Source organism: Myxocyprinus asiaticus, chromosome 9, assembly GCF_019703515.2.
Source record: "Myxocyprinus asiaticus isolate MX2 ecotype Aquarium Trade chromosome 9, UBuf_Myxa_2, whole genome shotgun sequence".
In the NCBI taxonomy this organism is placed as follows: Eukaryota; Metazoa; Chordata; class Actinopteri; order Cypriniformes; family Catostomidae; genus Myxocyprinus; species Myxocyprinus asiaticus.
In genome coordinates this window covers 31,522,187-31,549,627 of record NC_059352.1, presented here as the reverse complement: position 1 = coordinate 31,549,627, position 27,441 = coordinate 31,522,187, and the positions used below count along the sequence as shown (strand labels likewise).

At 38.7% G+C, this 27,441-nt stretch overlaps 1 protein-coding gene across 1 annotated transcript in view; it reads right to left on the bottom strand.

Moving 5' to 3' along the window:
* The window catches only part of LOC127446605 (guanine nucleotide-binding protein G(I)/G(S)/G(O) subunit gamma-12), an 80,284-nt gene extending 52,843 nt beyond the window's left edge, over window positions 1–27,441 (bottom strand). The window contains exon 1 of the mRNA XM_051707656.1: window positions 27,068–27,441. The gene's annotated coding sequence lies outside the window, so the exon portion shown is untranslated. The remainder of the gene's footprint in view (window positions 1–27,067) is intronic.

Below are 27,441 nucleotides of genomic sequence, written 5' to 3'. Positions count from 1 at the left end.
GCAAAAGTGACTGATATTTATACGCGTTAAGAGTCTTTCACATGACTCGCGTCAGCGCTGCAGAATACATTGAAGTCTATGAAGTGACGCCACTTTACACCAAAGTGTTTTTCAAACACACCTTTTTGCTTCACCAATAATGTCTTTGAGAGTACTAAGCAACAAGAAATATTTAAAAACTGTCCAAATTTGCGAAGAGACGTTGAATGTCTCATAATTTCTTTTAATTAAATATTACCTTATCGTTTCCGAATATCAGAGACCCCAGTTATTGAACTAATTTAAATTCACCAAGAAAACGCTTAGACCTAAACATGAACGAGTCATTTTATGCTATCAAAGAAACTGCAAGTTTTTTTCTCTCTCTCTCTCTCTTCCAAATACATGTTTTCAATGTTTATTGTGCACACCTCCCGCTTTGTTACGTGGCAAACTCGTAAAATCGCCCCTCTGTGACGCTTTCAGCAACGCTTGTCATGTGGAGGGCAAAGCGGCGCGTTGACGCTGGCGTTGAACGGAGCGTTGACGCCTCGTGAAATGTGCTTTACAATGACAAAATAACATTATTGAAACTTAGCTTTTCTGATAAAAGCCATGCTCAGCAGTTTAAATAGGCTGCTGTATGAAATGATACCGTAGATCTGATTTGTGTTTATAATTCTTATACTGAAGTCAGTAGATTTGTAGCCATGCAAGTTTTAATAAAGGAGAAGGTAAGGACGTAATTGAAACTCACTATTATTAGACTATTACTGTTGTCTTTTTGGACGAAAAATAATGCTCAGACTGAAGGAAGACTATAGATCTGCTTTGTTCTTTTAATGCTTAAACACTATAAAGTCTCTTGGTAGATTTCGGTCATGAACGACTCAAAATGAGTCACTGACTCACTCATAGCACATAAGACGCTCATTTGTCGCCACCTAGTGACATTTCCAGAAGGGGTCACTGAACTAATCAGTTAATAAAATTGAACAAATTTGTGAAACAGAAACAAGCCTCACCAAAATACTCTTTATTTTGCAGCTAATTCTGCACAATTGTAAACTTGAATAAACTTGAATCATTAAAATAGCTGGAATTGGTGCTTTTAGCTTATTCTTTAAAAAAAAAAATATCCCCAGAAAAAATGTTCGTGGACCAGTGATCAATATTTTCGCCCCTCATGAGTTTGTATCCCTGTAATTTGTTGTGGCATTGTAAGAACAAATCTACAAATTAGAAAATAAGCAAATTTGTTGTTTTTCCATTACCTATTTAGCGCTCTTGCCACCTGTGACCTCACACAGTGTAGCCTACCTATGTGACTTATTTTTTTTGCATAGCCGAATTTCAAACATTACAAGTAAACACGCTACTAAGATGGATAGAAAACATGGACAAGTTCTTGAAAAGGAAAAATATTGACGATGGTTAGCCTATGTGGGATAGTGGTATGCCGTAGAATTTTTTAGTGTGCCATGGCAGAAAAAAGGTTGGGAAACACTGCTTTAGAAACAGGGTGACCATATTTACAGGGTATTTGGGGCATTGTATTTAATATATTTAACAAATTACATTTATTGTAACATGTATATATTTAAAAAAATTATAATATTTTTATACATTTAAAATGTATAAATCTTTAAAAAAATAAAAATAAATAAATGTATCAAAAATCCATAATCTTCAGTTGTGTTAGGGTACCCATGGATGGTAAAACATAATCCACATATAGACTCATCCACTAACACCATTCTTGCCTGGAGTCCTTACTGTTTGTCTCATTGTCTCACCTCTGCTGACTTCCCTGTTAAGTTTTGTTCTATGTTGCAGGACGAGTCGTGAATTTGTCTGGTGTCCCCATGGCTTACCATGACCTGGGAGCGGTGTTCAGCTGGTCGCGCGCCACGATCCTTCCTCCTCATCACCCGTATGACTGCGCCATTGATTTGCTACCCGGCACTTTTCCGCCTCAAGGTTGACTTTATTCGCACTCTGCCCCAGAGAGGGAAGCTATGGATAAGTATATCAACGATTCTCTGGCTGCTGGCCTCATCCGCCATACTTCCTCTCTGGCAGAGGCGGGGTTCTTCTTCGCAGAGAAAAAAGATGGTTCGCTTAGGCCAGTGGTTCCCAACCCTGGTCCAGGAGTACCCCCAACACTGCACATTTTGGATGTCTCCGTTATTTGACACACCCAGTTCTGCTCATGGAGCCTCTACTAATGAGCAGATGAGTTGAATCAGGTGTGTTAGATAAGGGAGACATCCAAAACATGCAGTGTTGTGAGTACTCCTGGACCAGGGTTGGGAACCACTGACCTAAGCGAACCATCTTTTTTCTCTGCGAAGAAGAACCCCGCCCCTGCCAGAGAGGAAGAATGGCGGATGAGGCCAGCAGCCAGAGAATCGTTGATATACTAATCCATAGCCTCCCTCTCTGGACGACATCACAGTCAAGAATCATTATCCCTTGCCGTTGATGTTCTCGGCCTTCAAGCTTTTGCAGGGGGTGACAATCTTTACGATGTTGGACCTGTGCAAAGCTTATCACCAGGGAGGGGGATACGTGGAAGACAGCCTTTAACACCCCTAGGGGGCACTTTGAGTACTTGGTCATGCCCTTTGGGCTGGCCAACACCCCAGCTGTCTTCCAGGGGCTCGTTAATGATGTGATTAAAGACATGGTTGATCAGTTTGTCTTTATCTTGATGATATTCTGATTTTCTCCCAGAGTATCCAGGACCATGTCCAGCATGTCAGGAGGGTGTTACAGCAGCTGTTAGAGAATCAGCTGTTCTTCAAGGCAGAGAAGTGTGTGTTTTACGTGCAGTCAGTTTTGTTCCTGGGGTTCATCATTTCATCTGAGGGGGTATGCATGGACCCGGTTAAGTTCAGAGCCATCTTCAATTGGCTAACCCCAGATTCCCACAAGGCTTTGCAGAGGTTAATGGGGTTCACCAATTTCTACCCCCGTTTCATTCATAACTTTACCTCTGACGAATTTCACCTCCACCCAAACGGAATTTGAATGGTTGTTGCAGGCTCAGTCTGCGTTTCTCAAATTAAAGGAAAGGTTTAACACCACCCCCGTTCTCATTACACCCGACCCGTCTTGTCAGTTTGTGGTGGAGGGGGATGCATCAGAGGTCTGTCTCGGGCCGGTTCTGTCCCAGCGCTCTCCCTAGGATGGAAAGATGCATACATGCACCTTTTATTCTCAACGCCTTTCTCCCTCGGAACGGAATTACGATGTCACGGCTGTCAAACTGGCCTTGGGCGAATGGCGTCATTGGTTAGAGGATGTACCTTTTGTGGTTTGGACTTACCAAAAGAACCTTGAATATATCTGCAAGAGCTAAACATAAATTTGAGACAGGCTCGCTGGGCACTTTTCTTTGCATGTTTCGACTTCATCCTCTCGTATCGTCCGTGCTCTAAGAACGTTAAGCCTGATGCACTAACCAAGACCTAGAAAGAGCCCTGCGCTGTGTGGCCTCTTGGAATTAGTCTTCCTGGAGTTCTCATTTGGGCTGGGTCGAGTACGCTCACAACTCCTTACCGTCGTCGTCTACGGGGTTATCACCCTTCCAGTGCTGCCTCGGTTATCAGCCGCCTTTCTTTCCGACTCAAGAACCTGATGCCGTTGTTCTCTCTGCCCACGCCTTTATTCAAAGGTGCCAACACACCTTGAGACTAGCCAGAGAAGCCCTTCTCAGGACTGGCAGTCGCCAGAAAGTGTTAGCGGACCGACACCGGTCTAAGCTCCCAGCTTACGTCTATGGCTAGAAGGTTTAGTTGTCCTCTAAGGACATCACTCTCTGACTCCCCTCTCGTAAACTGGGGCCCAAATTCATCAACCTGTTTGCTATTTCTAAGGTCCTCAGTCCGGTGGTGATTTACCACAAATGACCACCCCATCTCAAGCACATTCACCATGTTTCTAAAATGAAACCAGTTTTCCATTCTGATCTTCAGCCCGCCTCTCCCATCCTCCACAACTTATTGAGGGGGCTTCAGATTATTCGGTCAAACGGCTGCTGTACGTTAGGCAGAGGGTTCCAGTATTTGGTAGACTGGGAGGGTTATGGACCTGAGGAGAGGTGTTGTGTCCTGGCTTGGGATATTCTGGACCACTCACTGACCAGTTCCATCATCGTCATGGTAACCCCTTTAGGGAAGCTAGGAGATGGGGGGAGGGGGGTGTACTGCCACGGTCAGTGAGTTCACTCGGCTCATTCTGTGTTCGTTACCTTGTGTGTCGTCATTACTCCCTTTACTCTTTAAGCACCACTGTGTGTTATGTTTGTCACCAGACTGTTGTTTGTGTGTAGCCTCGCACTCACCGCATTCAGTCTTGCCTCTGTCAATCAGTCTTGTTCTCTGTCTGTTCGGTCAGTGGCTGTTTGCCTCCAGTCTGCATCTCCAGCAGGTTGTACCTTATCAGTCTCTCCTCCAGTCATCATTCCTCCAGTTCTCTCCGCCTGGGTGCCCTGTGTGTTGGCTATTGCTAGTCTCTCTCCCACTGCAGTCTGAGCTGGGTCTACATACTTTACTTTGACCTGTTTATTCATCACTGTTATAAATAAATATAAACTGTTAAATTCTTCCTCTGCATTTGGATCTTCCTTTACGTGTCTGGCACTTGTGGTCTCGTCAAGTGACCAATGAGCTTTTTCTCACACTGAAGAACAAGACATCATCCTGCTCTTTTTCCTCAGCAAACACAAAGCCACATATCGCAAAAAAAATAAAAATGCTTTTCTGGGGTGCATCTACACTTAATTGACTAATAAAATCAGAAAGTGGAGACAGAATACTTTTCTCACTGAAGTTGGATGGACGCTTCTACAGCTATTCCTGAAGGGATAAACATAATCACACACATTCGCCAGGGAAAAGTGACAACAAATTGGATAGTTATTGAGTCTATTACAATTATTTATGTTGACACGGTTCTCACGTCATTGTTTCGGCGAGCTTCACAGGTCTTAGGCTAATTTACACTTGCTGGGTGAACTGGCTTTATTTAGTTTGTCTAAAAATTACGAAATGCATTGACTGTTTTGTTCTGATAAGATGTTTGTTTAGTTGGATTTCTCCTGTTTGCACACTCCCCTGAAGTTCTTGACCTGGGTGAACTCCAAGAGAGATCATGATTGGTCAAAACTACTCATGGGTGCAGTTTGGACTTGACTTTATTCATTTATTTTCCTCAACAAACTCATTTTAAAACAATGCAGTGCATAGTATAAAACGCAGTTTTCAAAGGGATAGTTCAGCCAAAAGTTTAAATTCTCTCATCATTTACTCACCCTCATGCCATCCCAGATCTGTATGACTTTCTTTCTTCTGCTGAACACAAACAAAGATTTTTAGAAGAACATCTCAGCTGTGTAGGTCCATATAATGCAAGTGAATGGTGATCAGCACTTTAAAGCTCCAAAAAGCATAGACAGTTGTAGTAAAAGTAATCCATATGACTTCAGTGGTTTAATATATGTCTTCTGAAGCGATGCAAACAGATCAATATTTAAGTCCTTTTTTTACTATGAATCTTCACTTTCACTTTCAGAATGTGAACGTGGAGAATTTATAATAAAAAAAGGACTTAAATACTGATCTATTTCTCACCCACACCAATCATATCACTTCTGAAGACATACATTTAACCACTGGAGTCATATAGATAACTTTTATGCTGCCTTTATTTGATTTTTGGAGTTTGAAAGGTCTGGTCACCATTCATTTGCATTGTATGCACCTACACAGCTGAGATTTTCTTCTAAAAACCTTGGTTTGTGTTCTGCAGAAGAAAGAAAGTCATTCACATCTGAGATGACATGAGGGTGAGTAAATGATGAGGTATTTTCATTTTTGGGTGAACTATCCCTTTAAGTTAAGATTTCGGGTTCTTCTATTGTATAATACTGTAGAACAGAGAGGTATTTGTTTTCTCTCTCACCTCTCTTCCATTCTCAATTGATGTGTGACAGACCTCTGATAGAAAGGATAAAAATGTAAACCAAAAAGTCAGTAGGTGTGACATTCCCGAACAAAACTGAGTCATTTCGAGTAGGCGAGTGAGACGGGCCATAAGAAATCTCTCTCCAGCCTCTACAAGTCTTTGGAGTGCCATTTCTCCTTAAAAACCTCATGAATCTGTCTTCAAACTTCAGTTTATTTAGTTTGAGCTGTTATCAGTGTGAGATGTTACATTTATTATAGTCTCTTGTGAGCAGTTGTAGGGATCATGGTTTGGAATTAAGCATTGCCTGGCTCCCAGATGAATGCCTAGTATTTAAGTCAAGGGCTGCTTGGAGTAAACAAATGGATTCTAGATTTTACACAGACATAATCTATAACTGCATTTCAACATATTCATCAAGCGTGAGCTGGTAGGTCAGTTGCAAGATCATTGCAGTAAATCTTTGCTATCCTTAAGACAATCACAACAAGATGTGTACACTGAGACATAATGAGCTTGTCTGAATGTTGGCAGTAAACAGGCTAATTGCAGTAAGTACTACAACAGCGACTTAAAACTGAAAGTGTGGCTAAATGATAAACTTTAGACAGGCTTTTTCAGACAGGGGCTGCAGCCAATTCTGGGTTTATAGATCACTAGGCAACAAAGCAGGAAACTTGTCATGGAGACAAAAGGGAACAGAAATAACTCCACATGAAATGGCTTAATAAAACAAGAAGTCATAAAACATAGGCAAAGTCCAAATACTACGTCTCTGTCCTGATTTAATGCATGTATAAATCACTATAATGTTTATCTGCTGAAAAAAGCATCATATTCATTTTAGAACAGTTTTTCCTTTTTATGTCCGCAGTTTGTGTAATGTAGTTGTCACAACACAGGGCCCATAGAATATAAGGGCTTGTGGAGGGTGAGAATTATAAGTGCTGAGGTCATTCATGGGGTCACGCTTACACAAAACAGGAGCTCAGATTCTCTGCACATCTCGAGGGAAATCATGGCATGTCAGCACAACCTCGATACTCAAACTTAAGCATAAAGTATATTAATAGACATGCCAGAGTGAGACAATAGCGTATGGTATATGTTTTCTTGAAGCCACATCCACAAACTCCTATTCTTCCACACCTTGGCTCAAAGACAAAAGACACTCATCTACACCCAAACATCATGATATGTGCCAATTTGGTTTAGGTGCTGAACCTATTTTGTTCCTTTATTCCCTACTGAGTTCTACAGTTACTAGGCAACCTTTTGCTTCTCTAGCCAGCAAGTTTGTGCAGAATCACAGTGTTCTTATTTTTCTGTGTCTCCATGTAGGCGATAACATGACCACAGCATTCATCTGGTGACACCTAATTAACTAGCCCTCAGTGAATGGCCCTATGTATCACACAAGATGCTTAGAGATCTGAACATCATGAACATCTGGTATGTTAGGGAGTAACCTGGGCAAATATGGTATTTACCATCTTCGGAGGTACTCCATATACTGGGACCAAAATGGGCTCTGTGGAGTTAAAGGGATAGTTCACAAAAATGTTTATTATTTCATCATTTAATCACCCTCATGTTGTTCCACACCTGTATCCTACAACTTTCTTCCATGAAACACAAAAGGAGAGGTTAGGCAGAATGTTTCCTAGTTCTTCAAGCCACTGCATGTTACACACAGGCTCAGAATGTTCCACGGAAGAAAGTCATACTGGTTTGGAACCATATGAGGGTGAGTAAATAATGAGAGAATTTTCATTTTTTTAATGAACTATCCCTTTAAGACAATTGGGGATAATTCGATAATGAGCATTTGTGCACATCATACAATGACTATTTTATAAGTGTTGTCTTTTCCTCTGTGGTAACCATGGTTGCAAAAGTGTAAAAGCTGCTTTTATAAAATTCTTTGAAGTTTACACACCAATTTTTACAAGGAGTTGGTGCTTTTGAATAGGTGTGATGCTGTAAGTGCCTTGAAGGGTGCAGTCATCAGTGCCTCCACCAGACTGAGAACAGCAAAGCCTTACTAATTGACTCATAATGAAATTAATGAGTCAATTAGTAAGGGAAAGGATTCTCTGATGGATAGTCTAATGCGGTTTACATTTAATCCCCTGAACCACAAAAACAGCTGTAGAGAAACGCATTGGGGACCAAATCATGTGGAGCACTCTGGAGCTTTACAACATCTCTGATCTTAGGTCCATCTCTGATGGTCAACTATGGTCATGATAAACTCATCAGAGCCTACAATTTTTTGGTGCAAATTAATTTGGGTGAAAAGCCTAGATGAGAAAAAGTGCTTTCACACTAGATCTTCAGGGGAATACTTGAATCCGTTTGATGTCAGAGTTTGGTTAGTTGGTTAGTGCACCAAGGAATCGCACCCAAGGCCACTCGAGAACGGTTCCAGTGTGATTCTCCATTGTTATGAAAGCTATCTGGCCTAATTTGCAGAAATTTACCGCTATTAATGACAAATAGCTTGTTCACTCACCTTCCTGACTAACGAAACTGACATGAAGAGAAGCAAATGCATTTCTAAATACTGCCCGTTTCTTCAGAAATTGCCATCGGCAAGTATCTCGCATTCTTTGCATCTTTTGCAACTTTGTAGTAAAACTTTACATTTTTGGTGCCTTAAGCCAAACGCACATTACACGACTCAAGCTCATCTCCTTTGATTTTTTTGAGTCAGCAACTAGTCTGATTAGAAGTCTCAGATAGCACGACCAAAGGTAGTGTACATACTCTTGTGCAGTGCCATAGCAAGAAATTCTGGGCCCCCTGACTGTATATTGGTCTTTCTTATTAATAAATTCAGTTTAAAATTTGTTGTGGGCCTCCCTGGACCTGTGGGCCCATAGAATCATTTACACCTTTCACCCCATTAGCTACGGCCCTGCTCTTGTGACTCACCAGACAAGTTGAAGACATTACCATGGATTTCAAACCTGCTTCAGATCTGGCAGACAAGTCAACAGGTGTGCGCACTGTTCCAATGAGTGAGGCATTGGGAAGCAGGAGACAAAAAATAATTATATAATACAACAAAACATCACCCGCGTCTCCAAAACTGCTGTCTCATCATTTTCAGCATTATTTTTTTTTTTGTTATCATGAATACACTCTCCCATTGCAATGTGTGTGAGTTTGTGAATTAGAATTTTGGGATCATAGTTTCAGTCAGGAACGGTCTTGTAGTTTATACACCTAGTCTGCAATTAGTCATGTAGTGTGCACACCAACACAACCGAAAACAAAAGACAGGGTGCTATGTTGCAGGGCACCTGACTCGGTTCTCTGCTGTTTTTTTTTTTAAATTTTTTAAATCCAGCATTTTAAACATGAAGTCTCCTCAGCTCCCGAGGCATTATGGGATCATAAAGTGTCCAGTCAATCTGCACTTTAAAATCTGGCAGGTAATAGTAGGTCATCCAGGTATTTCTGGCTTACTGTTTTATGAATACTGAGGATTCTGACATACTACTCCATAGGGCTGGGCAATATTTCAAATATTCACGATATTATCATGATGATTTTGCTGGCAATATAAAATCAAGCAATATAGAGAATATTGCGATGATTGTAGTGTGCTTTTTATTTGGCCACAATGTTTCCTAAGAGCATAGCATTAGACAAATTTCACGATCCTTCAGAGCTATACAATTCATCAAAATAACATCAAAATCTCAGTATTGTCATATGTGATTATTGAACCGCAAAAGGCTGTGATTTAATGCAATGAATGCATGGTCTGTGTTCACAAGCGGTGCTCATTATACGCTCTTTTAAGCAGTCTCAGAGCAGTTTGTGTGCATTGTGAAAGCAAAGCGCTGCAGGTTCACACATTAACATAATTCTAAGCTTTTGTAATCTCTACAAGTTATTATACAAATCTAAAAATGGGACAAGGTATCACAGAAAAGAAGGAGAGGACAGTGTTTCACCTAATTTGTAATGAGCAACATTGCAAGCTGCCAAATAAACACTGTACTTTCAGTTTTCCACCAAAATAAAAGCTTCAGGTGAAGTTGAAGTAAATACGACAGCCCTTTCAGTATTATTTATTGTTATAATGAAATTCAACTGGGCTCCAAAAAGTGAGTGAACTTGTAATTTTTGCACACCCTGTTCATTCACAAACAATGTTTTAGTAAAAATATATGTAGGTAAATATTGCTTTTTATTATTGTATTGTTGTATTGTTGCATCTAAATGTTTTTTTATTAAACATAGTTTTTCCTTCTGTTCATTTAGTGAAAAACTGAGGAAAACATGCCTTAATAATTTTTATTTTTTATTTCATGTATTAAACATTTTCAGTATTCTTGGCTACAATGGCTGTTTGGTTGAAATGATGGTCCCTTTCAATTAAAAAACACTTCTAATGCCACTTTAGAACAAATACATCATTATCAAGATATATATCACATTTGTCAATAAGCTGAAAAATACTGAGATATAATTTTTGCAGCTATACCGCCCAGCCCTACTACTCCATTGTCATACTGTTTTTGGCGTAGTAGGGAAGTATGGATATTTGGACATAAGGAATGTGAAACTGCTGATGGTTACCATACTCTTACCCCCTCCAGACCTGGTCCAAGCGGTTCCCTGAGGAAAAACCTCTATAGGTACGGCTGAGGAGAACAGGATCCAAATTCCATTAAAACTCTGGTGTCACACCACTGCATGTTACACACAGGCTGATGACAGTTCTGAAGGACTGAAAATCGCAGAGCTGAACAAGTCCTTCTGGAGTTTAACTGGGTCAATGTCCTGGCAACAAAAGGCAAGTCTAATAGGAGAGTTTGATGTGGAGGAGGAGGAGGAAACAAAAACTGTCAACGATCTCAAACTTTCCTTGGTTAGCCTAATACTTCCTGAATGCAGCAGCCACACAGATCCTAAAAGTGTTTTCTGTGGTAAAATTGGTCATCCACTCAATTACAGTCTTGTGTATGCTATGGAAAAGAGGACAATCTATGATTATGTTACCAATGATGTACACAATGACATCTGTGGCCCCATTTACACCTTGCATTAACATGCATTTTCGATGATCAGATCATTCAAACCACATTCAGAGGTGGTCAGGAATGGATTCTGACCACATTCAAAGAAGGTGTAAATGCTAATGCATTTTTATTATCTGGATTTCATTCTATAATTTAGGGTACATTCAATGTCCATTGATGATAATTCTATATTTTCTTCAGAACTATCCAATTTTATCCATAAAGGGAAAGCATGTTACAATATCACAAATATTTTGTGCACCCCATTCATTTTGCTTGAAATTGCCATGATGATTCTTAATTGACAGTTTTTGCAATGTCCATTTTTTAAGTGAGAGGGTCTTAAGTTAAAAAATAATGAATAAAAATGTTAGTCAACATTATCTAAATTTTATTTATTTTTAGATTCTAAACACTTCAGAAAAATTTTAATTTTTAGATTGAGTTTGACATTTTAATAAAGAAAATATCTTCTTTTACTCATGTCGACAAAAGTTCTGTCAACTATGTTACTAAATAAACACTCCCCTGCAACTAAAAAATGGTGTATCCCAAAAACATGTGACCATCATCATGTGATGTCATTTTTCTCTGTGGGGGACATTTTGAACACATAATGGTGAGTGTCCTTAAATTTTGTTTCTCAATATTTTAACTACAATAGCATAATGTCAAGGACAATATTAACTGACCGTCAACTATGTTGGGTGCATTGTTATGGTTTGATATATTTTTATGATTTTAACTAAAATATATATAAAAATTTGAGGTTAACCTGATCAAGAAAATTACATGTGGTTGGCCAGGTGAGGCCTACCATTGAAATGATGAGTTAAAATGAGGGAATTGTCAAATATGTTGCCATCTAGGCCCAATTCTTGGGTAACATAGTTGATGACCATATAACAGTTTTTTGTCATAATTTTAACCTGTATGTCACATGACACTGGGGGTGTGTGTGCCCTCGTGCAAGTGTGTGCATTCATGTGTGTGAATCATGATGATTCAGAATTAAGGGACATTTAATTGATTTTACAAAATTAACTAGATATTGTTCCTTTCCAAGTTAAAACAGAGATCTTCTTATGTAAATGGTGTCATTGTGTTTTGTGAAAAAAGCAGGATATTGCTTTTTCAACACTTTTACTTTCACTGTCAACTATGTTACACTTGATTTCAAATAACAAGAATGCTGCTTCTGATATCCTTCAAGGTATAGGCCTTATTTTAAATCCACAAAGGTTAGAGTTTTGCATAACATCTCAAAACTATCAAAATTATATTTAAGGCAGATTTATGACCAAAGACCCCTTAATTATGTGTTACTTGAAGTGTAGCATTTAATCAGTGTCTGTAATGGCATGCAGTTTGTCTGTAACATAGTTGACAAACTCACTAGGGAAAACATCATTTCCCTTATAATATCAAAAAGGTGTTTAATGCTTAAAGGTGCAGTATGTAAGATTCAGAAACCCTTGTTATTAATGACACCTGTGGCCGTTAAGTGAACTGCAGCCAGCTACCTGTTGCTCGCGCTCGCGCACACACTCCATAGGGATGCGAGCGAGCAAGCATTGGCCAAAACAATGACGTAACGTACAAAGAGACTGAACGTGATCCACCGGCATCATGCTGACAGATGAGGTAGCATAATTAAAATTACACAATTATGATTGTTTTACTACAAATTTTGAGACTAAACTAAAACTACTTATCAGCTAACATAGCATACTGATACACACATACAGCTACATACTATCGAACTATACCAGACAGTTTATTGTTGCACTGCATTATGTTGCACTATTGTATGTTTTGTATGTCATATGTTGTACTACGATCAAGAAACCAGCGTATTTGCTTAAATTTATCCTGTATACCTGACATTTAGTATAAAGAGAAGATCGTTGAAATTATTTGAAAGTTACGAAGCAAGGTAGCTTTCAATTTGTCAACTTCAGCAGGCAAGATCAAGTTAGCTAAAATTACACATATCAATCCTTATGGCACTATATTTCATATGCTTTGCAGTTATGTAAGCTTACCTGTCCAATAAGAAGAATGCCAATTCAGGGTCGGTTTTGATCCCCAAAACCGAACGAAGTTCCCTCCAGGAATCAAATGCCCTGCCGATGTTCACTCTAGTTTTCGTTCGACAATGATCGGGGGGGGGTGGGTTGGGGGTAGTTTGGCTTACTCTAAGTTTGTGTAGGAGTCGGTGTTGTGCTGGGAGCTGGATGTTTGCTGGATTCCATCTCTAAGATAACATTACCTAGTTTTGCCGTTTGTTGTCGCTGTTGAATAGCGGAAGAGAAGCACTGAGGCAAGGTTCTCAGGAGCACGCATAAACGTCACATACTTTGGATTTTCCCGGCAAAACTGACCCGCTCCCTTCAAATGAAAATCCGTCTACAGGCTTTAATAGGAAACCTTGGAAGTCCAGGAAGGGCTCATTTAAGTTGCGTTACAAGCCGTTCACACATTGGCAAAAAAAAAAAAAAAAAAAAAAAGGCGAATATTACATGAAAATTGTTACATACTGCACCTTTAAGCTTTGCAACTAGTAGATATGTTACACTGAAGAAATATATTAACTTAAACCAATAGTTGTTTTATTGAAAGGACTTTATTTTTGTACATTTTTGTTGACATGAAATGTACCCCCAATTATAGTATGAGCCAACTACGTAAGTAATTATGTGATGAGGTTACGCTACATTCATCCATTGTTAAAGTGCTTTGTTGCGGGTTCTTGCCTTTTTCCATCAATTCAGCCAGTGCAATGTGAAGAACACAACAGACACCGCTGTCTTGAAAATTTTGTCACCCGAACAATATTTCATGAATTCGATTGGAATACACTTGGAATATCTTCTCTCTCTCCTCAAATTCCCACTCGCTCGCATCTCTCTCCTGTTTTCTAATCACCCCCTCGGGTGAAATTCACAAGAAACCAGATGTCATCACTCACACATTTCAGATGAGAAGCATATACAAAGCACCGAATGTGAGATGAATATCATTACATTTAGCTTTGGCGGCCACCAAAAAATTTAAAATGATGGAAAATCCCTGACTGTTAAAGTGATAGAAAGCATTTGAATTATCCATCTGTGTTTTTAAATTTTGCTTAAAGATGGAGAATTTTCAGTTACCACAGCATCTGATTATGAGTGGAGTGGAAGGTGTAAATACAATCCAGCTACAGAATATCCAGATACTATCCAGATACGAAAACCATGTTAATGCAAGGTGTAAATGGGGCCACATGTCTGCACTCATGCAAACAATAGCCTCAAGCAACTGGGTTGCTAGGTTTTCCACGAAACAACCCTTTATGCAAAAATAAGGTAAATCTCTGCCTGATCAGTCTATGGCTCAAGTAAATTTAAAAATAGACAGAAATATACCATCTGAGCTGAAAGATGCACACTATTTATGCAATGTCATGCAGCCTGATCCTGTGGCCCATACATAAAAGAATGTATCTCTCACAGGTCCAGTCACAATCTCAACAATCCTTGGCATAAATCTGACATTAAATAAAGATATGGTTGTCACTATTTACCTGATAACCATTTGCATGAGCCAGATTTTGTTATTATGCATGTATTGTTTTTCCTCCCATAATTTATGTCTATGCCTTACCTAAACACCCTGAACTCATCATTGTGTGTGTCACACACAAGTAACTGTTAGTCACAAACACACTTCCAGTAAACTGCTGTAAACATGAGATGACTTCACACTGGACTTATGGCAACCTAAACCTCAACACTTACTAATGTACATGAGACAAAATCGACAAGTGAGCGTAGACCAAGTAACAGTATAATTAGACTACAGAGAGTTATTTGGACAAAACAGTACAAAACATCCACAGCAGGCCAATAACACTTAACAAAATTACAAGCCCTACCCACATATCACACAAAACATGGGTCATTCCAACACATTGTAAAGTCTCTGAGATGACTGTAGTGGGTGTGAAAGTTCTGGAGACAGAAAAAGGGAATAAAATGGGAATAAAAAACAATATGCTACATTTCACTTGGGGCAAACATAAAGGTGAGCAAAAGGCCACTAGCGGCAAACTAGACTGCATAAAAAATGTTGTCATCCATCAAACGCCTGCCATCTGTTGCACCAAAAGTTGATATGTCAAACTGCTCAAACAAATAGGGCTGGGTTTCCCGATAACATAGCAACTTAACTAATGTTGTACATTATTTTACAATGTTGTAACGTCTGTTTTCTAAACCAGCATGTAGATCGCTCATTATTAAGTAGAACTTAAGTGCGCCATTATGGGAGCTGTCAGGTCAAAAGGTGCTGAACTAAAGCCGAAACTTTCACCAGGGTCACGTCTTCTTGTGAAATCAAAATGATTAATAAGAAAATATTATGCTTATCAAAGTAGGCCAACATAAATTATACAGTAGGCTATTGTCTGCCATATAAATTAAGGCCTATCACGTTGCATGCTCAAACTGCGAAGTAGCCTATTTTTTTAAATGCAATTTTTTCACAAAACTTTGTTCTTCTCAGAAACATTATTTTGTCTCTAATAAACTGTGAAAGAAGCGAAAAAGATGTCTAAAGATGCTGTAAGCGATTTTAGCCAATCTAGAATTTCCCCAAGCTAGCCACGCCCCCTCTTTCCAAAACACTGCACTCCAAAGATACCAAATGAGCTTTATTTATCGAGCAGAAGTAGTTGTCAGAAACACCAGCAGCAAAATAGCACCTTTAACTGACAACTGTTTTGAACCACATGCCATAAAAATGGTATAAATCCTCAATAATTAGCTGCAATTACAATACTATGAGAATGCGCAAAATGACTGACAGGCAGAAAGCATCAGAGACTGCAGCCTGTTGACACAGTTTGTTGTTTACTGAGTCTAGTGCTGTCAAAGACACCGGTGAGATATCTCAAGTCACTTATTTTATTATTTTCTTTCAGGGAGTAGGAACATTTTCAACATACCTTTTCATGAAAAATCACTTACAGCACCTTTAAGTTGAAGGTATTGGGTGTACAAGTGGTCTGAAGCTTTCTTTCATTTCTAATCGTTTTTAATACTTTTGTGAAACATGCTGTAAAGATTAAGCACTACACATGTGTGACTAACTTTCTACTTAGCCTAGTGCTTCGGGAAACCCAGCCCCGAGCAATGTTTTAAAATGGCACAAAGCCACAGTGTTTACACATTTCACAAAGTCAACAATAAATAAATTTCTTACAGTTGCAGAGTTTTTATAGTATTGTATATTTGTATAGTATCTCTGCACATTAAACAGGTATTTTGACATTGAAAAAAAACTACACACTAATACAAAATCTATGGAGGGGAAAAAAAAAGAACTCCTTGGTCTACAGAGCAAGACTGCTTAATGAGGAGTATAGCAACCACTTACAGATTAAACCAAGTCTTCACAAGTCAGTGGCAGAATGTGTCACATCTTTGTAAAAGTGTGTGTGTGTGCACGCATGTGTGTATGCAGGGTGTGCTTGTGACAGAGAGCAACTCTGTTATTTCATGTCTGCCATAACACATTTATTGCCTTGTGCGTGTTAATCATATATTGATGAAAGAAAGATGATGAGCTGAGATGATAATTTATACATTTAGTATGAAACTGAGATTAAATGACAATTAACAAATTTGACATTCAACTGCACTAAATGGACACCATATTGTTTCAACAGGGTAAAATTAGCGCTAAACTTTGACTGACAGCTGGGCATATAAAGATTTATATGCTTGAGAAGACTGACAGGTGGGCATATAAACGGTGTGGATTTAAAGGGAAATAAGCGTACGATCGGAAAATGTAAAAAAGCGAATGCATGGACATGTACAATAGAGACACAGAAATGAGCAGCATGCACATTAGAAGCTCAATTACAGGTTCTGCACTCAGAATTCTGCTCCAAATGTCATGTTTGGGAAGAGAATCTGTACCGCTTTCTCTCTCGTCTTTTACTTTTTTGCACTTTATCATCATTTAGTAAACACAGACATAATGATTTGAAATCAGAGATTCTCTCCTCGAATAAGAAAACAAATGGTCAAAAGAGACGACCAGATGTAACGGTGAACTGCCTCGCTTCTACACTTGTGATCAGATCACCCTAAACTCATCTTAATACCAAGTATACACATTGCCTCAGTCGGGGACTAATGGTCATGTAGTTGACACTACAGTCCTGAAGTGTTCGCACCATAGATATCTATATGTAGATACCTTATTAGCAGCTGTTTCTATGGACCACGATACGTCAGCGCATCCGCCATATTGGATAGGTCAAGAGCTGTCTGTCAACACATGAATGTAAATTGACAGATACGGTCTGCAAAAGTCTGTTGTCTTTTCCAGCCAACTTTCAGATTATCTGATTTTACATATTTTAGATGATATAAGAAATTCTGACTTCACTTCTAAAACAGGTTTTTTATCCCATAGCAATCTGCAAAAAAAGTCCTCTACAAATGAATATACCATGGCAAACATACTGAAAATTAGCACCCAGTCAGTCAATTCATTACATGATGAACTTTTTCCACACAAACGTTTATGCAGTGTTCTGAGGCTTCTTCTCCATTCACTTACATTCAAACAGCTCTCCTTGTTGACTGTTCCAAGAGACGAGATGGTGCCACGGTTGACGGATCCGAACCAGCCGAATGAGGCATCTATGTATGTATATCTATGGTTCTCACCAGCGCGACGAAAAACTGGACTGTGAGTTGCAGGGCGCCAACTGCAAGTCGTGTAGTGTAAGCTTGGCTTAAGTTGCACTGACAAAGACTGTATGAGCAGGCACTAGGACCTGGATGCAGCTGCCCGAGTCCATCCCTTCATCCATTCAAAAGTCAGATGCACTCCCTTATGAAGATTAAATTACCTTAGGAAATACAGATCTCTATGCTTTGTGACTCTATGCTGTATACAAATAAACAGATTTTAGTCTGCGAGTAAAACAGTATGTCTGTTGTATTCTATTGTCATTCATTAACGTTAGAGACTGTCTATCTGTGGATATTTCTGATATTTGAACCCTCTATGCTGCGCATTATTTATCAGGTTCTATTTCAAGTTATGACATGTTGCAAATGAATAAGTTGAGCCTGAAGTCATTTTTACTCTAACTAACACTTAAAATGGTTGTTGTGCGCCATCTGGAACGCTCGTATTGGTGGTTTCTTATGGACACCGGAACAAGAAAACAGTGCAGCGGCAATCAGAATCATGGCACCGTCCAGTGGTTAGTCAGAAAAACTGTGGATAACATAAATTATATAGCCATACCTCAAACATTAATTTTTGAAACTGCTGTGTTCTTTAAAAAAGGTAGTTTGCTAAGTTGATACATAAGGACTACAACTATCACAAGGATGAGTTTACATGATCGGACAGATGTTGTAGTTCTTATGTAGCAACAATCGTCTCTCCCCTCACAAGTCTTTTCAACTAGGCAAGAACTGCTGTAATCTTCTGCATATTTGGAACCATTCATTCAGATATGAAAGGACTTTCTGACTGATGTGTTCAAGCACTGATCATTTCACTTGTTTTTAAGCATGTTTTAACTGAATGAAACATGTTAACACAGTGTAATTTGCCAAACATGCAGGGATATCCTATTTTCTTGCAACTATCTGTATCAAATAAAATGTTTTAAAATACCTTTAAAAAGACATGATGCCATGAATCTTTCAAGTTCTTTTTCATAATTATGTTTTTTGAAGTTAATATTAATTAATTAATGTGTTTCTTAATGTTGCTTACAGTGTTGGGGGTAATGCAATAAAAGTATCGCACGCTAGTATTCAGATTACTTTTTTGAGTAACGAGTAATGTAACAATATTTTAGACCGTAATATTTGAGTTACTTTTTAAATAAAGTAATGCGTTGCTTTTGTACACCTCTACTGTCCCTGTATTGTGAGAAATCAGGAGTAAAAGTGTGCAAACTTTTGGGAGGAGACGTAGTGCATGAATGGCATTGTAGCTCTATAGAGTGTGAGGCCAGAGACTATTTAGCAGAGACGAGTCACTTCTATTTAAATGAATGGGAGAAACTGGAACACCCACCCCAGAAGCTTTAGCACCCAACAGTCAATGGACATCGAAAGGAAGTCCCGTCTTGCAGGTAAAAGAGCCAATCACCTTTTAGATTTAGAAAGCTAATTTAGATTGGCGGCCTGGGTAGCTCAGCGAGTATTGACATTGACTAGCACCCCTGGAGTAATGAGTTCGAATCCAGGGCATGCTGAGTGACTCCAGCCAGGTCTCCTCAGCAAACAAATTGGCCCGATTGCTAGGGAGGGTAGAGTCTCTTGGGATAACCTCCTTGTGGTCACTATAATGTGTGGTTCTTGCTCTCGGTGGGGCACGTGGTGACGCTCTCAACAAGCCACGTGATAAGATGCACGGATTGACGGTCTCAGATGCAGAGGCAACTAAGATTTGTCCTCCGCCACCCGGATTTAGACAAGTCACTACACCACCACGAGGACTTAGAGCACATTGGGAACTGGGCATTCCAAATTGGGGAGAAAAGGGAAGAAAAAAAATTGGGGAGACAAAAAAAAAAAAAAAAAAAAAAATAAGAAAGCTAATTTAAGGTGAGGAGTCTGTTTCTCAAACTAGAGACTCTAATGTCTTCTTGTTGTTGTGCATCTGAGCCGTCCACTTCTCTCTGTCCTGGTTAGATCCAGTTTGATTTCTTCTTTCAAAACAGGTGTGCATGGAATCGCCTTCATCTCTTAAAAAACAGACTGATGAATTTCATGAGAAATTTGTTACTTTTTGGCCATTTTTAAAACCAAAATTTGACTTGCAAGTGTGAAGGGATTTGTAAGAAATTCAAGTGTGCAATATACCTCAGAAACTTTCAACTGTTCTAATAATCAAAAAACAATATTAAGTACCAAATTAGCACCTTAGAATGATTTCTTAATGAATTATTGAAAAATAATGCACAAATAATTAGGTGGTTATGCAGCCATGCCGCAAAGTGGAGTGTGCAATATTTTTCAATAATGGACTACTTGCACAACTGCTTCCATGTTCTAAGTAGTGCGGCTCAGGCGTTTCTGGTTACAGCGTTCAGCGTGCCTACATGCAGCGAATTATTCACGGGGAGGCAGATCATTTCTTTTGTTTTTCTTAGGGCTTTCAGTTGATTAAATCAATAAATTATATTTTTGGTGCTAACGTGATGTCTCAATTTTATAATTTTCTGAAATTTGCCTCTAAATATATTTTTTACTGTCCAAATGTAGCTAAACTCAGCTCCTGAATAATAAATCAAACCTATACAGTATAACCTGCTGCAGTCTCATTAACACGTGTTTCATTAATTGATGATATTTCATACCAGTTGAGATTAAACAATAAATTCCACCATACAATGATTGCAAATAACTTTTCTTTGGATAAATGTCCCAGATGTATTTATTATAAATACATTAGCTGTTATCTTACTCTGACCATGCTTTAAAAAACACTCTGAGCAAAATGAAGCAGTTGTATTAAATTAAATAAACAACTGCGCTAAAATATATTTAACCACACATATTTAATCTATTTCAAACATTAACTCATTATCTTTAGCAGCTATTACTTAGGCATTTGCATTTCAACATTTATCGATATACAGTACTTATCAGTGAAACAGTGACACATAATAAAGATTAAAACAAACATTTACTATAAACAGGGTGATGCATGCGTTCATCACGTCTCTCTCCCTCACACATGGAACACAGCAAAGACTGAAGCACGCAGTTGTTTAATTCAAAGAGAACTGCTGGTGCTGACACCCTTTGTCTCCCTCCATCTTTAGTCATTTGCATTTCGAGCTGATCTGTTTAAATGTCTGCTACAGACCTCCGTGTGACTCCATTTCAACGGTGAAATGCGCTTGGATTGGAGTATATACCAGCCATTGCTTTCTCAGATCGGCTCGGGCTGAATTCAAGCTCTGAAAACTGTTCTTCCACTGAATTTTGAAGACACTGTACACGGTAATGTTCCGAAAATTTCTTCTCCTACCTCTGAAAAGATCTGTTCTTCAAAATCTTCTTTCGAACACTCATTTTAAGTGGCGTTTCGGGAACTAGGCAACTACACCGCATGTAAACACATTTAACCGGAAACTATCAGGCCGCACTATTTTAAAGCGGAAGTAGCCTACGTCATGAGGCTCAGTGCAAGCACTCCATTCAACAGCGTAAATTTTTCCGCTTATACCAAGGTTACCACACCTTAAGACATCTTTCATGATTTTATCTAGTTTTTTTCTAGTTTTTGTCCCTCTTGTGAGTGGAACGACTTTCTTCTGCCACAGATTTGTTTTTTCAGTGTAGTAACAGAGGCTTACGCTGCTTTTAAGCAATTTTGAAGTATAAGGGATGTGTCGTGTGTGTGTGTGTGTGTGTGTGTGAGCGTATGTGTGTGTGTGAGCGTGAGCGAAAGAGAGAAAACAGAGACGGATTACCTGTGTTTGCTGTGGCTCTCGTCAGCAGTAACATCACTTTAAATTGGCAAGATGTTAAATTAAGTATACTGCAGTTCTCATCAGCAGCGTGGTAGCGTCACCATTCTTGTATATAAATGTTCCTTTGCTAAACAACTGTTTTATTGAGTCGCAGGGGTCCGTTGACATAAAGGTTCTGTTGCTCGCGAGTGTCTATGTTTGTGTGTATGTATGTGTATCCATGTGTGAGAGTGTGCGTGAGAGCAAAAGAGAGAGAGGGAACATTAAATATATCTGTGGAAAGATTACTCACCCTCCCGTGAGGTGGTCACTTTTTCACCGCAGCCGCCATATTTGTGACCATCAGTGGGAGGAAACAATGGTGGTGAATGGAAAAACAACCATAAAACGATTTCAAGAAAAACCTCAAAAAAACGGTTTTATTCCATGCAAAGTCTCAGGAAAGGTGTATACATGTCTGAGGTCAGCACAAATATTGCCAAATTTTACTTTTGCGGACATTTAAATATATTTTATCAATGATTCATTTCCGTACACTGGCAAGTCTAATGTGTGACTGGTGAGTGCATATGCCTACCGGTACATCACTGTAAACATCTCTCATTCAAATGTTACAAATGTTTGTGTTGTTTTCTGCTCTGATTTGGTCACAATATTAGAAAACGTCTGTGATGATCCCATCTGTATGAATGTAAGAGCTGCTTTTAACTAGTGGTCAACCGATATATCGGCCGATATTCTGAATTTGTTGATTTGGCCGTTTTGTTTCTTGAGGGCGCTGAGAATCGCCTGCTTGCATGTGAAGCTACTGAGACATGTAAACGACCAGTCATGGTTTGTTTAGTTGTTACTTGCCATCTTGTTATTACAATAATAGACCGGTGTGCAACAGAGTCTCATTTAAACAATCCACATATCAGAGCTGCGGCAGACTTGTTTGAGCTCATAACTTTAAAGTGCTGGCCTGTTTCATTCTCCCTCTCTCTCCTCAACAGTTCCCTGTAACTGTTAACTGTCTTGTCTAATGATAAAAAGGCAAATATCAATAAAACTAATATCATACCCCTCTGCAAATATGCGCATATCGTTTAAACAGATGTAATAAACCAACCTCATACAACTTCAGCAGATCCTGCATCCTGTGGAGCTCTCATATCATCCTCTGAAGCATGTATTCTAACAGTTTCTCCTCAAGAATTCCCTGTAACTTTTCTAATGATAAAAGGCAAATATCAATAAAACTTTTATATACAGTCTGCAAATATGCAGATATCTAATTTAAAAAGATGTAATTCACGAACCTCACGAAAATCCAGCATTTTCTTCCTGTCGAGCGCTCATCTAATATCTTCCTCTGAAGCGTGTATTCTATCAGTCAGAATCAAAACTTCAGGATCAAAAGTTCCTCTAATAATTCACAAATCATGATGGTCAGTCCATGATAATCCAAGCAGGCGATGCAGGCCATTTAAACTGTCAGGAGATTGCTGCTCATGATGGATCCGCACAAATGCGTGAGAACAACTTCAAAGTAAAAGCGCTTCACGTGTGCTATGAGTAAATGTCTTATTTACTATGCACTGTATGTCAATTGGTTTGATTCAGTTTTTTTTTTTTTTTTAGTAAATGTGATTGCTAACATGGACATGCCATCCATGGATGCTGGACTACTGTGTGTACTGTTATTTCCAATATTTTTTTTTTCCTCTCCTTTTCTCCCCAATTTGGAATGCCCAATTCGCTCTAAGTCCTCGTGGTGGCATAGTGACTCGCCTCAATCCGGGTGGCGGAGGACAAATCTCAGTTGCCTCCGCGTCTGAGACAGTCAATCTGCACATTTTATCATGTGGCTTGAGTGCGTTACCGCGGAGACATAGTGTGTGTGGAGGCTTCACGCTATTCTCCGCAGCATCCAAGCACAACTCACCACGTGCACCACCGAGAGCGAGAACCACATTATAGCGACCATGAGGAGGTTACCCCATGTGGCTCTACCCTCCCTAGCAACCGGGCCAATTTGGTTGCTTAGAAGACCTGGCTGGAGTCCCTCAGCACGCCCTGGATCCGAACTCGCGACTCCAGGGGTGTATTTCCTATATTTTAACAATTTCTTCATGTGCAAATAAATTACGAAAATTTAATGACTAAACAGAAATCAGAAGAAACTGCTAATTTTATGTTTATGTTATTTACTATATTAAATTGTGTGATATATTGGCATTGTATCGGCCTATCAGCCACCCTGCTCTATGGATATTGGCATCGGCCATTAAAAAACCCATATCGGTTGATCACTAGTTTTAACTTATGAAGAATACACAGAAAGCAACCGAGGCATATTAGTGAATATGACTAATATGTTCACACTGTAATCTGGTGGTGTGAATAATGTCTGAGCATCATGCATTATGTGTTGTTTACTGACTAACATTAGTATATACACATTAAATATATACTAAGTTATTCACATATTATAGTGCTTTTTTATGTATTACAATGTGTTACAATTATGACATACTGGGTGTTATGAATAACAAACTATGTGCATTTCCAATTATATCTGAATTGATGATGTTATAAATATAATTGACACGTATAAAGATAACTGACATGTCTGAATAAATAAGCAAAGACTAACAAGTGTTTTTATCCCTGCCCTCCCCCTTTATGGCTGCTTGACTTTGGTGAAATGGAGCCGTGTCACTTATATATAAGATAAAGATAAAACTTTATTGAAAGGAAATTTTAATTTTGGCTATGGTAAGTAAACACCAGTAACACGTTTCATGATTTATAAAAAGAAACAAAAATGTTGCCGGCTATTGCCACATCCCACAGTGCAGCACAATGAAGAAATATGGAATTTTGGTCACAAACATGGCGGCGCGGTCATACAGTGACGTCACATGAAACTGTGCTTTACACAGATATTAAAATTAATTTCGGATAGTATAGAAACTGTTGTATTGATCAAGTCCCAGTGTGCATTAACATCAAGACTCTTTTGCTAGCGAGTCTCTATGAGTGTGCATATGTGTGTCAGTGTGGGTGAGAACTTAAGAGAGGGAGAGAGAGAAAGGAAGCGTGATAGTGCTTTCCACAGAAATGTAAATACATTTAGAATTTTATAGAAAATTGTTTGTCATTTCTATCCGATTTACTTAGCAAAATATCAAAATAAAACAAAGACATTGGCTGTGGTAGCCTGTACTGCTCTTTGAATTAACTGAAATAATTTGGCAAAGTGATATGGAACAGTTATGTGGTCAAGACCTGCAACTACTTCACAGACGTGTTTTTAAAAACATTAAAAAGTAATTGCACATCTTTAGAATGCCTGTCAAATGATCAGAATCAAGCATTCAGCAGCCCTGTAGTATAAATATATTATAATTTTCATAAAAGTAATTTGTAAAGTAATTATTTGAGTAGTTTTTCTGCAGACTACTTATTTACTCGAGCCACATTATTTCTCAGTACTTCTACTTAAGAATTATTTATACTCAAGTAAAGATTTTCAGTACTATTTCCACCACTGTTAGTCTTGCAGAAAACTTCCTCCTCTAGGATATTTGTAAGTTTACATTATGGATATGGCCAGCCTTATGTGAACCTGAAGCCAGGCCAAACTGGTAAATCAGCATTCATTGATTAACTCCCCCGATTCCTGACATGATTCTGGCCTGATAGCATCTAGTGACTGTAATTCTCTGACTTCACTTATATAAACATTCACTATGACTTACATACTTTTAACATACTAAAGATTTCCTATCTGCAAAACATAAATAATAAAAGTGAACATGATGTAGCTTGAAATTCTGTTGTAAATATAAAGACAATGTTACCAACATGTTGTAAAGTAGGGCAATTACATTTTATTTTTATGAGCCATTAGGTCCAACCAGAAAGGTAAATATATGGTGCAGACATTAAAGATTTAATAGGCACTCTCCACAAAATACATCACATACATTTTAACACGTCACATACAGATACATAAAACATTCATTTAATCAGTTTTATGAAGAGCGTGTCGATGAAATAGCTAATGTCCGATATCAAGCAAAGATTGAAGACTGTCAGCTCTTGTTTCTTTTCAATGAAATACATTGCCTGAATTTAACAGTTCAACGTACACAGTCCTGTTACAGCAAGTTGAGATTCAGACTCTTGCATTGTCACTGTACAATTTCAACTGTGCAGAGTTTAACAAAATCTTGTTACACAGATTTCAGATTTAGGGGCCATTTACATGACGTTTTCAACTAAAAACTGAAAACTTTTTATGCGTTTTGGCTGTTCGTTTACACGACAACGGCGTTTTGGGGCCCGAAAACGCAAACTTTTGAACGTTTTTTTGCAACAAAGTGCACGTTTTTGAAAACAATGCCACTGTCGTCTCCATGTAAACCATACAAAAACGGGAATTTGTGAAAACTATGACATCATGCGCACGCGTATTACGTGTTTAGTCTATAGGCACGCGCTTGAGTACTTCAAAACATTGCGAGACATTCAAAACTACAATAGTGGACTACAGGACTGTGTTTGTTCTGCTCAAGATTTTGAGTTTGATACTTCTCCAGCAAAGTAATTGTAGTAATAAAGCAACCTCATCGTCCGTCCAGACAAAATTGCTCGATGCTTTCACCATCTTCATTGTTTGTATGCACCGCTCTGTGGAAGAATGCTTATGTGCGCAGGCGCGTAGTGTTTCTTTACAAAATGACATCGCCAACTACTGGCCTGGCATATATAATACAGCATTTTTAGTCGTTTTCGCAGATCCGTGTGAACGGGGATCGTTTTGACAACGTTGTTGTCTGTACGCGAAACTTTTCAAAAACGCAAATGAAAATTTTTTCCGCTTTTAGTACATCGTTGTTGTGTAAACGTACCCTAATTTCATGTCATTCAGAATTAAGTGTCATTGCTTTCCTATGCATGGCATGAACTGGACGTGTAAACTCTAAAACAAGATTTTGTTGACTATTTGGGGAGCACTACCAAATAACTTCATAAACCAAGAGTGGTTTTATATCCTGTGATATACATCACATCTTGATTTGTTATTTCAGAATTATGATTACCAATAACTCATAAAGAACAGAATAAAGGTTCCATGTGGCACCCACACATTATTTAAAAAGGTCTTCTAATCCTTAATTTTGCCAAATATAATATGGAAATAAGAAGAATCTCAATTCACAACTCCTCAAAGATCTGAAATTGACAAAACACACCGTTCATAATGTCCTGCAGAAGCTCGATTTGTACACTAAGGCTGCCAACACACCTAAGTGAAATAAATAAACACCACACATGTCAACAACGAAGGCAACAATGCATCTTTCTTGTTCTATCTGGTTACAAATATAGCAACTATCACCCACGAGACACACATCAGCCTTAACACCACAACAAAGTCATACACAAATCATCCGTGCAACAATGTTTATAAACATTCACAAGTTTACAAGTGAACGGAAACACTTAATGAGAGTGATACATTTATATATTTGTCTATAGTATACACACACATTATATTGTCAGTTTGACTTACCGTATTTTGACTTATTGTGGGTTTAGTGGGTGGATGAAAAACGGTAACAGAACAACAACCTTGGTGTAATATCGTCGAAAACAGTCCAATCTGCCGATGACAATTCTTCACGTGTACTTAAAGTTCTCCTTTTAACAACTGTCACCTCATTAACTCTAATATTATTGAGTTGACTGCTCTAAAAAAAACTCCTGTGCGAACTCCCACAATTCTGTAGGCGAAAATAAGGCGCTATGGTGGGAACGCTGGAGGACTGAAGCGCAACAGTTTCTCCACACGTTCACAGCGCAAATTTACGAATGATACTATGGTAAAACAATAGTCCATGCATATTAATCAGGTATTACTGACGTTGCTTGGTAACCTTCCGGTAG